We start from the raw sequence: 12706 nt of genomic DNA on the forward strand, positions 1-12706 counted from the left end.
CATCAATGATATTTCACACAAAAAAAATACTAATTTTAAAATTTTAAAAATAAATATATTTAAAATTAATTTTTTTTTATAAAATATCATAATTTACTAATAATATATAACATTTATATCTAGACAACACACAAATGTAAATACAAGTAGCATTATATTTATTATTTAATGTTGAAATCCACGTATTACTTGGTTCTCTTTAAGAAAAAAAATCCAACCACGTGGCTTTATCATTTAGATACCCTAATCACAACCACGTGGCTTTATCTTTTAGATGCCCTTATCACCATTTTTTGTATTTTTTCGCAGAGTTATCTATAAGGGTCAATGCCGGGCGGCTTAAAGGCTATGGAGGTTGCGCAAGAACTAGGTTTCCAATATATCATTCTGGAGGGTGATGCATTGGGGATAATTAACAGGATGAGCTTCGACCACCAAAATGGTTCTTTTATTGGTAATTTGATAGAGAACGTGCGAATGTTGAGACATCAACAAATTTTGATTAGCATCATATTTTTTTTAATAGGAAAATGCATGCTATACAGTCTGAAGAGGTTAGAAACTCAAACTATTTCAAAACTTCCTTTTTTTTTTTTAACCCTGTAGAGGATTTACTGTCGTGACTTTCGCCAAACATATATAAATATTTAATAATTGATCTTGCGCAATTTCCATGTTTCTCGAATCTTAATTTCTTTTGCCGTAAGTGTATTCACAGCTTCAATTCAGTGAATTTATGCGTTAGATTTGCAGAGATCGTGTCTATTCAATTGCATTATTTCTTTGTTACAAACCTAGCTAAATGCATTAAACTCGTGTGTTACGGATGCTCTTTATTCTCGGTGTACTTTTTATTTCATTACTTTTCAGTGCCATAGGTTTTTTCCTTTCTGGTTAGGGGTACTTTTCTGCAACTCTTTTGCGACAGATTCGCTTATCTTATTGTGACAACAACTTTTTCCATGCTTTAATAGTTGTGGTTTAGACACCTTCTGAAAGAACTGTCTTTTATCAGTGACCTAACAAGAATTTGTCTTCGGCCATTCCGAACCGAACCAAAACCTGCTTTTCATACGGGTTTAACTTCCTCGAGAAGCAATAGTTTTGAGCCACTTGAAACGGCGAAGACAAAGACACATCGGTCCGAGCCTTTTTTTTTTCTCTTCAATTACATAGAAAGTCAAAAGTTTTGTCCACCGACATGCAGCCATCAGCTTCATTATATGCGGGTAAATTTAGAGTAATAAAGTCTGAATGTTTGACGGTACTTTTTTCTTCTCAAAATTGAAACTATTAACCGCCCTTTAGTTGGTTTTTGAAAAAGATATCCAAATTTTTCAAGAAAATTTTGTGTTTCCCCGTGTCAAATGAATATATATATATATGTACGTATATATGTTTCAGTTAATTAGTTATGAAGGATATGAAAATTTTCGTTTTAGAATGCTGCATATAGGCATTGCGTGTACTAGCATGTACTCTTTTTTTTTTTTAAATTTTTATTCTTTTAAATTTAGTTTTTATGTCTATCATATTGATATAATCTTAGCACAAACATGATTTTGATATTAAAATTGATCAAGGCAACACAATCAACACTTAAAAGCATACAAATTTATTAAAATTGATTTTAAAGCATATGGTTAAAGCATGTACATATTATACAACACTGATTAATATAACCGATTTATATTTTCAAGGAAATATAAAAAGATAAACTTTTTTTTTAAATAATGTGAGTGTATCTATTGTGATTTCAGTGTACCAAAAATCACAAAAAATAATTTATTTTCACTGTACTTCCCTTATATGAAATGAGAATCTTATCTCCCTTTAGTGTAAATAGTATGGCCTCGTACGTTGGAAGCAAACCTCTTCCATTCTATATATAAAGAGACCTCATTTCCTCCAATAAAATAGAGCTAAATTTTTTTTGAGAGAATATATATATATATATTTATACAACATTTTTTTAGAAGTTAGGGATTTAATTTGATCTGTCATCTGTCAAAGATTTACTGCATTACTGTCTTTTACTTAATTATTCAGTGGGATTTGCTTAAAAACACGCCTTGAGTGATAATTTGATTTTTTTTAAGACCTAATAAGTGATTTTTTTTTTTACTTGATAACAAAAATTTTCAAAGCATTTATTTATTCTTATATTAGAAGTTTAAATGAAAATTTTTATGAATTATAATAAAAATTTGCAAGATTTATGAAGTTAAATTTCTATATTTATGTTTATTCATAGAGAAATTATTAAATACAATGTGAATGTAATTTTTTAATTTATGAATAAAGTTAATATAGTGATATATATCCATTAAAATATTTTTAAAAAAATTAAAAAAATAAATAAAACCATATTAATTTCATTTGTAAAATTAAAAAACTGGCACCAAATAATTTTTCATATGTATAAATATATATATATATATATATATACTTGTTTTTGAGGTCAATTTTGAGTGACACTTTAAAAGTTTTATAAAAATAGCATTAATCTAGAAGTGTTAGAGGGTCGTTGAAGTAGGAAGAGCAAGTAAAAATGCTAGTCAACCAGTGATGTCACATCAAGAAATATCTTTGGAATTGGGAGTACTTTTGGCCACGTGAATCATATTTGGTTTTTGCCAGCACCACGTGGAGAGTGTGAAAAAGACCGACTACAAAATTAACAATGGAACGTGATACTCATGCACACCTATTCTCAAATTCTTTTTTTGAAACGTCCTATTTAATCATTCTTGTTTGGCATTTATTTAAACCTCGTTCGGTCGCCGTTTTCTCCTTCAATAATTATAAAGCATATACACTACCAACCTAGACAAAGAAAAAAAAAAAAAAGAAAGAAAAATACAGTTAAACTCTTTTTTTTTTCTTTTATTGAAGCATCTCTCTCTCTCTCTCTCTCCCAGGCTCCATAAATGAAACAGAGGGAAGATCAGCAATCTGTTTCAAGCTCAAAAAGCCACAAAAGTCCATGGTCATCGTCACAGCCTGAACTCGGCGGCTCATCAGGGCAAGTTGAAGCACAATCCCAAAAGCGAAAAGCTGGAAGGAAGAAGTTTCAAGAGACTCGGCACCCCGTATACAAAGGCGTTAGGAGAAGGAATGGCAAGTGGGTCAGCGAGCTTCGAGAGCCTAACAAGAAGTCCCGAATCTGGCTTGGAACATTCTCGAGTCCAGGCATGGCTGCTAGGGCTTATGATGCAGCGGCCTTGGCACTCAAGGGAGATTCTGCTTCCTTAAACTTTCCCGAGTCTGCTAATACATTACCACGTGCTAGGTCGTCCTCCATTAGGGATGTTCAGTCTGCTGCTATGGAGGCAGCGGAGGCTTTTGGTGATGCTGATGCCAAAACATCATCTATTTCACCTTCATTCTCATCGTCTCCGCTGCCATTGCCATGCTTGCGGGACTCAGAGAATGTTGAAGAGAGTTCAAAGATGTTGTTTATGGATGAAGAAGAGGTGTTTAACATGCCAGGGATACTTGACAGTATGGCAGAAGGGTTGATACTAACGCCACCAGCTATGCAAAAAGGGTACTATTGGGATGATGTAGAGGATTCTGTGGAATTCAGTCTCTGGCGTGACTGAGTTGTTCTTTTTAGTAGTATTTATTTTAATTTTTCCATAATGCTGATACTGAGTTTACTGGACGGGAAGGTGTTGAGTAGCTAGAGAGAATACTGAATAGAAACTACTCCATCAAAACTAAGCAAACAAAAGGCCAGTTGAAACTCGAAAAATCAGTCAAAATATTGCGTCATTTCAATTTTTATTCTTAAAAATGAAAAAAATTAGCTTTATAAAAATACTCGAAAGCTGAGTAAATTCAACTGGATAAGTTTCAGCAATATATATATATATATATATATATAGAGAGAGAGAGAGAGAGAGAGAGAGAGAGAGGGCAAACGAGGGAATATGTTTATTTAATACTATTCATTTAATTACCTTACTGTTGTTTGACCAATGATTTGTCAGGCTTTGAATTACAATTTGATGTAACTTTTCAGGTTGATCCATTAAGTTTTGTTGCCACACCATGTGTTTGTTATGCAAAGTAATATTCAACCCATGCAAATTGATAAAGAAACAGAGCTACAATTAACACGTTATCGTGGAAGACCTCAAAGTAATTACCAATTAGCAGCTACCAAATACTAATGCTTATTACTCAACCCGTGACATTTTGCACAAGATTAGTGCAGTGAATCAAATGATTTGAAAACAAACACAAATAAAATTTGATAATACCCTCTAAAATCAATTGTCTCACCCTTCAATCTCTGATTAAAATTTATTGCTTGTTAGGTTCATAAAGTTTTTGTCGGGCCCACCAGAAGAACGTAGGACTCAAAGGGTATGTGAACGTGTTACAACACAAGTCAACACTCCGTAAAGGCATGTATACGTCATTTATGTGAAGCATAGGAGAAAGAAGCGAAGACAGAAAACTGGTTGGATATTTGTTCGAGATTAATGATATTATGATCATCTAATTAAAAAATAATTTTTGTAGGCCCCACTAAAATAATATCACCTTATTTTTTTATATGCATGCCATGATTATATCTTAAAAAATGGAAATAAACCAAAATGTATTATTAAACATGGTTTATGGTGATAAACAAAAAATACAAAGCTCCTAAAATTTTCCAGGGTTGAACACAAAAAAATGTTGGCACTTCATGTTAGGAGTAATATAATTGAAATAATAGCTTTCCTTTTTATTCTCCTTTTTCCCCGTTGCAATTCACCGTTCTAGTCTTCAAAGTTTTTGCACGCCACAAGTCTGTAGAACCTTCTCGAGAGCTTTAAATTCACAGAAAAAAAAATTACGGTCGCTTGTCTCTTCAATTTACCCTTTTTTTTTTTTTTTTTGCTAATTGCTTTTTTGGTTATTTTTAAGATTAATTTTTTGCTAGATGTCACAGATTCTTTTATAATTCTGTGATTTTTTTTGTCATAGATTTGTTTTCCTTCTTAATCATAATTAAAGGTAAGTTAATTTATTTAACGAAAATTGATTTGATGAAGATGAGTTTAAGATAATTATTGCATGTCTTCATAAAAAAGGTGAAATTATTTTTAATAGTGCCTAAAAAATCCACTTTTTAGGAAAATTTTTGTTATAACATATAGACCTTTTAATTTATAATTAGATACAATCGAAGGAGTCATTATCAATCTCTTATTAAAGTATGATTGATCACTTAATTAATTCATTTTTACAAAACAAAAATTAGGTTTGGAGTATGGTTACGTGTGGGGAATATTATAGCACCCCCATATCACCCACCCAAAAGATGATACTAGTTTAATTTTATGTTATCCAAAGCCTAAAAAACTTATCAAATAATTTAATATGAAAATTATTCCTAAATTACTTCAATAAATTGGTAATAATTCAAGAACATCCCATCACCTCAAGAGTATTCAAAAAAACTATTTGTCATACTTTAAAGAGGCTCTATCATCGGATTCATTTAATTTTTGTAAAATCTAATTTTTATGGATAAAAACCTCTTTATTTTCATAAATATCCTCCAATATGTTGGTAGGATTTTCTACTAGAAATTATCCTTCAATATTTTAATAAGATTTTATAGCAATTATATTTTTTCTAAAATTTAATGTTTATTTAAAAATCATAAGGTTTTTTAATATGTTGGTAAAATCTTATCTTAAAAATTAAATTGCCTTCCAATATGTTGGTAATCCTTTATTGACAACTATTTTTTCTTGAAATTTGTTTTTCATTAAAAAATTAATAAGATTCTTCAATATATTGGTAAAACTTTATTTTAAAAATCAAATTGTCTTTCAATATATTGGCAAGGCTTTTTATTTAAATATTTATTTAAAAAAATTGAATCTTCAGTATGTTAGTAAGGTTGAAAATTTATTATAAAAATTTATTTTAAATAAAGAAGAAAGAGAAACAACTAAATAACATAAATAAACATACAAATAAAAAAGGAAAAAAATAGAAATTACCTTATCTTCTTTCTTGTTTCTTTGAAATCCTTGAAAATTTTGCTATCAAAACTTTTTGTTGAATATTTCCCTTTTGTGTTTCTTCTCAATTCTTTTCTCTAGCATAGAACTTTTAAAAGAAAATTCTAATTATCTAAACCCAAAAGATCATAAAATAAAATAAAAAAAACTCTTAATTTTTTTTTGTTTTTTTTAACTCTTTCTCTTTGCTTTTTTGTTGTATATATCTCTGCTATTTTTTTGTCCATTTTTTTATTGAATCTAGGTTCATATTTATAGGGTTAAAATTATGAAAACCATAAATTAGAAAGGCTTTTAATTTCACTTCAATTCTAACTTTAACTCTGATTTTAACCCAAATTTTATAATCCCAAAGAAATAATTCTACACCAATTCAACCACCTCAAACTTTTCCTAATTTTTTTTAATTTTTATTTTTTTAACAAAAAATAATTACAACCCTAAATAAATTAAGGTGTTTATAGTTGCCTCTCTTTTCATACTTTCTATGAAACAAGAATTGTACAAAGACGTAGACAGCCCTCATATCCAGATAATAAACTTGACATACTCATTCTTTTTTTTTTTGAAACTCTTTTAAAATGGATACTCAGACTTTTTGAATAACATAAAAAATCCTCTAAACATAGGTTTAACATTTTGAAAAATATAACTCCTCTCAACAGAGCTAAAAAACTTTCAAAAAATAAATATAGCTTCTCTAAATAGAGGCTCAACGACTTTTAAAAAATAAAAAAAATTTATTTAAACAGAGGCTCAACAACTTTTAAAAAATAAATAAGGCTCATTTCCTTTAAATAGAGGCGTAATGACTTTTTAAAAATAAATAAAGCTTCTCTAAGCAAAAGCTCAATGACCTTTTAAAAGTAATATAAAAAAATTTTTAACAATCATGCCCAGAGAGGTCTTATAGATCGTGTCTGAAAAAATTTTAGAAGATTATGCCTAGAGGTCTTACAAATCATTTTTAATATAAAAAAATGCTCTTTTGAATAAAGGCTTCACAACTTTAAAATTTTAAAAAATCTTTTTTCTCCATTATTGATTTTCTTGACATATCATTTTTCAATGATTACAATTTTACCTTATAGGTTTCTTTTCAAATGAGAATTTAAAATTCCTTCACTGAAAAGTCTTCATATTTATTTTCCCCATATGAGATATTGTAATATCCCTATTTTCTAGATTCATGCACTACACATTCCTAAATGTAATGCATGCTATGCAAATATTAATTAATATCTTTTCAATTGTAGTATACAGGTTTTCAAGCCTTTTTTCTTTGGATTTCAAACTCTTCAATCTTCAAGTATTAAAACCAAATCGATCTGATTCTCAATCATCTCTCTCATTCAATTTTAACACCTATATTTTTCTTTTAAAGTAATTTTTCTTCTCTAAATTCATTGTCTTTACCAGGAACTGAACATTTCATATTTGCCTTTATCACTCTCAACCTTTCCTAGAAAATATAAAAATATTTAATGCTATTATTCATTTATCAATCATTATTTCAATTTTAAAAAGTAAAAATATAATTACACATTTGTTCCATTGCAAGATATTAAAGGGAAAAGCCAAGAGATGTATAAATGGAAAATAGTCATCAAAGAGAGACACAAGGAATGAAATGAAATATTTCTTATGGTAGAACAACTTTGGCCATTAACAAAGAAGAATGGTTACAAAAATGGTTATAGGGTAACAGCGCCAAAAATAAACAATCAAATAATCATGATAACATATTTTGAAGACTTTTGAAAGTTTAACCACCTGATACACTTAACAACTTTAGAGCTCATCAGAAAATGCTAACCTCCATGTTGATGAATTTTTAAATTTGATGCTGTATCCTCCTTATCTAAGTCATCTTTTTAGGTTTTCAACTTAGATGAACCTTTTTTTTTACTCAAATTGCCTTTTTGAGTTTTTTTGATTTAAGTCATCCTTTTTCATTCATTATTTTTATTTCTCTTTTTTTAAGTATAGTATTTCTTTACAGCATCAGAATTTATAAGATTAGATAAATTATCTCCATCCATCTCTACTAATATTAATGCTCTACTTGAAAAAGCTTTTTTCATAACATATGACATTTCTCAATTCGAAGTTCACTTTCTTCTATTATCGTATTGGCTTGGGAGAATTCTTTTCAAAATTAACTCTCTTTATAAAAAACAACGTAGTTAGACCTTTCTATCATGAGTTCTCATCATTCTTCTCTAATATAATTGATCATGATATAGCACTGTCAATCACTTCTCTTTAATAAAATTTAACTGTTCATAATGCTCACGAATCCATTCAACCTCTTCTAATCCAATTTCCCTTAAGACTTTTAAGGATAGGATTTTCACTTTCATCGGTAATACAGTTTCTATCCCATAAATAAAAAAAATGGTGTTGCTTTAATAGAGGTATGCATTGATGTTCGATAAGCATGTAGAGCAAATGGTAACTTTTAATGCCAGTCTTTATAGGTTTCGATCATCTATTCAAGAATTTTTTTTATATTTTTGTTTGTCGCTTCAATTGCCTCATTCATCTTTAGGCAATATGATTTCAAATTATGATATTTGATCTTGTACTTGACACATATTTCCTTCATCATTTTACTATTCAAATTCTTGACATTATCTAAAATAATTTTTTTTGAAGTTCATATTTACAAATGATTTCTCTTTTTATGAACTTGCAAACTAGAGATTTTGTTACACTTTCAAATGAAGCTACTTTCTCCCATTTTGTGAAATGATCTATCATTATGAAAATGAACCTATGCCCATTAGAGGTTTTCGTAGTAATATGACCAATGACATCCATGCTCCACATAGAGAATGGTCAAAATGGTGCCAAAACATATAAAGTAGTAAGTAGAGCATGAATCTTACCATCATAGATCTGACACTTGTGATATTTTTGAACATAGTTAATGCAGTCAGTCTTTATTATGAATCAATAGTACCTAGCTCTTATGATCTATCTTGTCATCATATGTTCATTTGCATGTGCCCTACATATTTTATTATGCATATTCTCAATAATTTTTTTCGTCTTGATCGTATTTATACATCTCAATAACATTTGATCATGACTTTTTTTATACAAAACATCATCATCTAAGAAGAAACTCATACCTAATCTCTTAGTAACTCTTTTATCATTCTCAATCGCTTGGTCCAAGTATTGTTGATTCTTAATGATTGTAAGATATCATAATACCATGGCTTTTCATCTCTCTTTTCTTTTACATTAGAATAATGAGTTGACATATCATTAACATCTAGCTTGATGAACTGAATATTGGTATTATCATTAATTTGAATAATTGTTACTAGAGTAGCCAAGGCATCAACAATTAGAGTTTCTTCATGAGGTAAATGAATAAATTAAATATCTTTAAACTGCTTGATCAACTCTATGATATAGTTATGATATAGGATGAGTTTTGAATATCTTGTTTCTCATTCTCCTTTTAACTGATATGTAACTAGAGTTGAATCTTTAAACACTTTAAACACTTTTAACACTTTAACTTTTCATCTATAATAACTTGTAAACCCAAGACATATGCCTCACGTTTAAGATTGTTATTAGTGCAATTGAAATTCAACTTTGTTGTTATAAGATAATAGCTTCTTTCAGAGAGATTAAAATTACCTTAATTTCATGCCCTAAGGTATTAGCAGCTTTATCAAACTACATTTTCTAACACTTTTTATCATGTTCTTCTTTTTCAAATTGGGAAATAGTCATAAAAAATACCTTAATTTCATGCCCCAAGGAATTAGCAGCTCTATCAAAGTATATTTTCTAACACTTCTTATCATGTCTTTCTTTTTCAAGTTGGAAAATAGTCATCAAATCTTCATTAAGAAATGCCAACCTCTTTGGTCCATAATCTTTAATAGCACAATCTGCGAGAAACTTGACTACAGCACTTCTTTTGATTGCTTTCTAGCTCATATATACGATGTCATATTCTGAGAGCATCATTTGTCATCTCATAATTTTTTTAGACGATAAAAGCTTTGTAAACATGTCAATCTATCCGGGGGTCTACATTTGATTTTTGTAAAAAAAAAATTAAAAAAATGAAAAGGCTGGAAAAAATTAAAAAAATATAAAGAGTTTAAGTAGGATTAAAATTAAGAGTTTATGTGGGATTAAAAATTGAAATTAAAATTAGAAAGGACTAAAAATCTTTTTTAGTTTAGGGCTCTCGGATTACAGTCTATAAATACACAGACAGACAGAACAAATAGAGAAAAAAAACTCACAGGGAGGAAAAACATAGAAAATAAGAAAACAGAAGTTACAAAACACAATAAGCAGAAAGCTGTAAAAAAATTTTTTTGAAAATTTTTAGGTTTAGAAAACAAAAAGGGTTTTTTTTGAAAAAATCTGGAAAATCCCAGATTTTTGAAAAAATTTTAGTTTTCGATGAATTTTTTAGCGTTTGTTGAAATTTTTGATGAGTTTTTCAGTGTCGGTTGAATTTTTTGGTGAAATTTCTAGAATCTAATAGAAGATTCTGGCACCGATTGAATTTTTTAATGATCGTCCGATGACCCAACCTAGATTTCAATGAAATTTTTAGAATTCGATGAAGGATTCAACTGAAGTTCATCAGGGTAGAGAGAATAAGAGAAAAAAAAGGGTAGAGAGAGAAAAAAAGTGGGATATGAGGAAAAATGATGAAACTTAGCCTTTTATAACATTGTCAAAACAACATCGTTTTGGCATTTAAGAGAACCCAGGATCCTCGTGTTTTACCGCTGGGTGACCTGACCTGATTGCTTGACCCGCTTCACATCAATTTATGTTTTACCGATGCTGAGCCGTTGAACCGAGTTACGTACCAAGCCAACCAGTTGATTCTGTCTCTAAGCGTTGCCAAATTCTCAGTCAAGCCGCACCAAAGATTTTTTTTTCTCTTTTCCATTTAGTTTTATTATTTATTTATTGATTATTATTATTTTCCTTATTTATTTATTGACTGAATTAAAAATAAGTTATTTATTTTATTAAATATGCTTTAATTTTTAATGATCTCTTTAAAATAAAAATTTGAAAAAAAATATTTCTAAAAGAAAGTTGAATGTATCAGTTTCCTTTGAATATAAAAATTTTAAAAATATATTTTTGAGAAAAAGTTGAAAGTATCAATTTCCCTTGAAAATAAAAATTTTCAAAAAATATTTTCAAGGAAAAGTTGAAAGTATCAATTTTTCTTATGTAAAAACATGAGTTTTTTTCTTACAAAATAAAAAAAAAGATCTATATTGAAAGTTGAATCATCATTCCTTTCTCATTTTGTCTTTAAATTTTCTTGAAAAATTTTTAATGTTAAATAATTCGACGATTGAGCCTTTGCAAGAGAAACACTAATTTTTTTGTATACTCTTGATGTAAGAGAATTTTTTTTAATTTCATGCCAAAGGTATTTGAGTTAATTAAGAATAATTTTTAATAATTAATTACTTGGTAAAATTTTTAAGGTTTATTGGATAACACGAAATTGAGCTGGTGCCATCTTCTGATGGACATGTGAAGGTGCTATAACCTTTTTCACATGTAATTGAACTCTCGAACCCCGTTCTGATTTGTAGACCAAAACCTATTCTTTTAGGAACCTTTAGTCAAGCTTGAGAGCCCCTTAAAAGAATATATTCTTTAGGTGGCCAATCGCACCTAAATAAAAAAGATTGGTAGCGACTCCTCAAATTAATGTCTAACTATAGATTTACAGATTTATATGTTATGATAGTTTGGTGACTCCACTGGAGAACAACCAAGAATTAGGCTAGCAAATAAATTTGTGTTATCGAAAGAGCTTAATAAAATGGAATTCTTTGTAAGGATTTTTTTCTTTCTTTTCCATTCATTTTATTTATTTATGTTGCTAACTAGGTCATTTATATACATGTGCATAACATAAGCTCTATACCCGAGCTCCGTCCCTCTAGGAGAGAGTAAAGTACCTATGCTTTTGTGAGGTTTTAATGCTTCCGTAATAGCTAGTAAAATACTCTCACTCAAATTGAATCATTTTTATTGGTAGCCTATGATAGTGAAGGATTAGACGATTTTATTAGTCTGTGATGGACGATGATGTAAAGAATAATTTTGAAATATTTAGTGGTTAAAATCACCTAATCCTGTATATAATATGCACTTAAGAGGCTAGCCTTATGGTAGAGCCCTTCCTACTTGATGATAGATGTAACCTTAAAATTAGGATACAAGAAGGAATAATTTGTGACTTGCTAATCATTTTGATTATTTAGCTTTGTGTATCATTTTCATTATCATATGTAACATTGTGCATCTGTATCACTTTTATTTCATCCATAAAACTAACCATGTTGTTTGTCTGATTTTGTGCATTTGCATTCTATGTATCATTTTTATATTATCATATCATTTCATTTTATGCATCATTTTCATGATCATGTTTTAACATTATCATTTGCATCATTCTCATTTCATCCATGAAAATGTACATTTCATTTATGCACAAACATACTATGCATAAAACATATCATTTTTTTATCATAATTGTGGTATCAAAGTTCAAAGATAGCTCTATCAATTAAAAATCTCACACAATTAACTCACCAATACAACATAAGAGCTCAAGCCAAACAAATGAAACAAGAAAATTTTGATCA

The 12706-nt window shown here is 29.0% G+C and overlaps 1 pseudogene; it reads left to right on the plus strand.

The window, feature by feature from the left end:
• Window positions 1-2793: 2793 nt before the first annotated feature.
• Window positions 2794-3645, plus strand: LOC111295339 (dehydration-responsive element-binding protein 1B pseudogene; annotated as a pseudogene).
• Window positions 3646-12706: the final 9061 nt, after the last annotated feature.

Source organism: Durio zibethinus, chromosome 14, assembly GCF_047325235.1.
Source record: "Durio zibethinus cultivar Kanyao isolate XHJ-2024 chromosome 14, ASM4732523v1, whole genome shotgun sequence".
Classification (NCBI taxonomy): domain Eukaryota; kingdom Viridiplantae; phylum Streptophyta; class Magnoliopsida; order Malvales; family Malvaceae; genus Durio; species Durio zibethinus.